Raw genomic sequence first — 3838 nt, forward strand, 5'->3', positions numbered from 1 at the left:
CTACTCACATGTATAACAGCACATTTCTCTGGTGGTGTGGTTGGAGGCTCAGCCGGACCCCCCTAGGGACGGGTAGGTGGGCTGGCCTACCAACTAACGGTACTGCTCTACTACTTATAGGTTTAAATGACCTCACTTATTTTTAAACTGGTTGAACCAATCACAAGTATCTGTCTTCTTTCAGTAAACAGAAGGGGGGGCCGCCGGTGGCCCCCGTCGGTGTCTTCCTTCAGTGAACAGGGGGGGTCTGCTGGTGGCCCCCGTCGGTGTCTTCCTTCAGTGAACAGGGGGGGTCTGCTGGTGGCCCCCGTCGGTGTGGCCTCTTGATAAGTACAGAGGAGGGCGCTTTTGATGACCCCCCTCCTTTGGGCTGTGGCCTTCTCAGTTGGACAGAGGCCTGTGTCTCCTCTGAATGCATCAAACACTTCAACATTCCTTCGTGTACCATTTTGATTTTCCAATCTATATGGTTTGTGTAATGACCTACAGATCTCTCATATCATCCCAGTACAGTCATTGCTTCTAGGCTGATACCAGACATCATATAGGAGACCACACCAACCTTTATTTACCAGATAATATAACTGTGATAAATATACCAGGATTTTATAACAAGAGTGAAATAACACTATTACTTTCATACTCGGGTGACATTCTAAATGGTATTCTTCTTTGTAAGTTACCTTCTACATTGATATGGTTAATGTAATAAGTAATACCAGATTTCCTATATAAAGTATACTGACTTAATAGTTCCTTGGATGTGTCTGCTAGTTATCTGCTAGACCGGCTGTCCCTCTGCTAGTTAGAGTGAGCCACCGTTTCCTGTGGGGTGTGACTTCCCCTGCAGGCTTTTATGACCTGCAACTGTTGTTCTCTAATCCAGTCTTACCCTGAGCGGGGGTTTGTTTGGAATGTCTTATCTAACACCAATAATCACTTTTGGCTAAGCCCTGCTTTTACATTATGGATTCTCTAATTATTCACACATATTAGTTATGAAATTCAATGTCAAATATCACCACATTCCTCACTCTGACAATTTACATTGTCATAAACAGTACATTGACTTGATTTTCTATACATACTAACCATACAACATAATAACAAAAATCATAATTTATTCAAATTTTTTCTAAATTTTTTCTCAATTTCTTTTTTTCATTATTCTTTGGTACATATCATCAATACGTTTTTGCTCCTCAAGGCAGAGGCCCACCTTTTAAACAACAACTTTTGGGTTTTTTGAAAACAATAAAACAATTTCTTTTAATCTACAAATTACACATTAAAATATAATAAATCACAAATTTAAACCCCAATTTCCTTAATCTACATGAAAGTTTGTTCCCACACTCCTTTACATGATCTGGTTTGAGAGAAAACATACATTAGTTATCACAATATTTTCACTTTACATTCATTTTTTCTTCTCCTGTTAATTCTTTTCTTTCCTAAGACAGGACAATCACATCTGCATAATTCATCAATTGGTCTTCTCATCTATCCACCCCCCTTATGACCATATAATGGTCATATAACCTTACCTCCTCGTCGTCACAGCTCCAGTCGGGCAGGGAAGGCGGACAAATACCCAAGGAGAAAGAATTTTCACCATTTCCTCACTCTGACCATAACCTATCTATGTGTATGCTTCTACCCTGCGTTGTGTCAATCTATCCGCCCTCTGTCTGCGCCTTCTATCAAATCACATGTGCACAAACAGAGACCATCAGTAGCTATTGTTCAGTTACCCCCCGTTCTCCACACCAACCAAATTTCACATTCCACAGAGGCCCTTGCTCACCTTTTCCGCACAGTTCCAGACCGGCCTTGCCTCCCCCTTCCCCCCATGCTAGCCAGCCTCAGCCGTAGCAATTGTTGTAGGCCTGTGATCCCGTCATATTTTGACCTATGACTGTCCTTCCTCGGATTTACAGACGGCTCTCTCAGTCTGGACGCTCCCCAAACCTGTGTCTGTTTTCACAAATCAACCTGGCCTCTGTTCTTGGGGTTATGATGAAGGAGGGGCTAGCGTCCACAAGCGACCTCTTTCCACAATCTAATAATTTCCCACAGGAAATAACTGAACAGGTTCACTCCACTGTGTCGTAATTTAATGGAATGTATTCATACTCAACAGTTATGACTCCTGTACATGTGCCGTTCCGCATTCCCCCCTCGACTGAACTGTGAGGGAAAAAAAACACAAAGCAAATCCATTTACACAATATGTCAACATATTTTTAAGAGAAGCCATCGATAATCCATATGCAAATGTGATGGAACCACTTAGCTTTCATTGTCATCCTGTCCCGACGTTTTTACTCCTGTCACCAGTTCTCTCCCCTCTCACCCAGACCATGAAAAGCAGTTGAGAAATAAAAGAAAAAGACAAACAATCAACAAAATATCTCAATAAACACATCCTTCCACCACATGTTTTGCATCTCCACATGTGAAATCACCATTCATACACAACAAAACAAACAAACCACTCTCCCATACAACTTGTTAATCAACCACAGACACAAGACACTGGTTAGCTTCCCTTCCTGCTCATACTCTCAGCTTTCCCTGCTCTCAACCTCAGGCTAATCCAATATACTCCACTTAGACTCCTACCCACTGTCAGAAAGAGTCTAGGAACTCCCTCTCAACGATAGAATCTCAAAGCATTTCTAGTACCCTGAGAGTCTACCGCTATTCCCTCTAATCAAATAGTTAGCCATTCAACGTAAATAACCTCATCCGAACTGGCTATCCTATTTCAATTACTGTGCTCACTCCTCCCTCAGCTGCTGTCTGTATTAGCCCTTTGTCACACCTTCCTGTCACCTCCTGTCCCCCTCATGCTGTCCTGAATTAGCACCTTATCTTCCTGTCACACCTCTCTGTGCCCCGTCGTAAATACCTCCATCTGTTATCACACTCTGACCCTTCCCTCCTATCTTCACCAGCTGTGACCTCTCTCCTGTTGTAAAGATAGGCTGAGTCCCTCCTGTGAGCTTCGTGACCTTTCCTAAATTGCTTTACCACCCCATGACCCTCCTGTAATTCAACAAAAGGTTAACCAGTACTCACACATTCAACCCTGGGGGCAAATCAACACATTCTTGCCTGACCCTAACAGTCAAACACAGAAAATGTACAGACCAAACAGTAAATCATTTACAATAACTGCAAAAACACAATCATACAGTCATCAAAACAGCATATAAACAAGTCCCCATCATTAAATGATCCTATTGTGACTCAAGGACTAGCAATCAATCTTAATATAAAACAACAGCCTATGTAAACCAATGGCATTAAAGATTTAACAATCTAAAACAAACATAAACACCACATCAATCCTCTACACACGTGCACAACCTAAACAGATTTCAACATAGCAATGCAACAAAATATACGCTAACAAGCCTACATCATTAAATTATCACCCCCATGATCTAAAGACTTGCAGCAACCATTAACATAAACATCATCCTATTTAAGTCAACAATGTTATTACAGATTTCCCCAAGATCCGCGTGTTATGTGATGATCCACCCGCGGCCGGGATCCACACATTTCATTCAATCCGCTCAGTACCAATAAAATCTCCAAACAACCTACACATGTTTAAACAACAAACTATTTTAAAAGAACAAACTATCGTAAAAGAATTTAAAACATTCTAATATACCAACGCCGTTACAACAACAAAATAAAAAAGTACTATCCCCCTGCTCGCAAAGGCCTGGCACAAAATACGCTGCCCGTACTTATTGCCATAAACCCCAAGCGAGCAGGCCGGAAACGGCCTCTTGTTTCTGAATAACCACACAAACATCAA

This window comes from Notolepis coatsorum (assembly GCF_963971535.1).
Source record: "Notolepis coatsorum genome assembly, chromosome: 8".
Lineage (NCBI taxonomy): Eukaryota > Metazoa > Chordata > Actinopteri > Aulopiformes > Paralepididae > Notolepis > Notolepis coatsorum.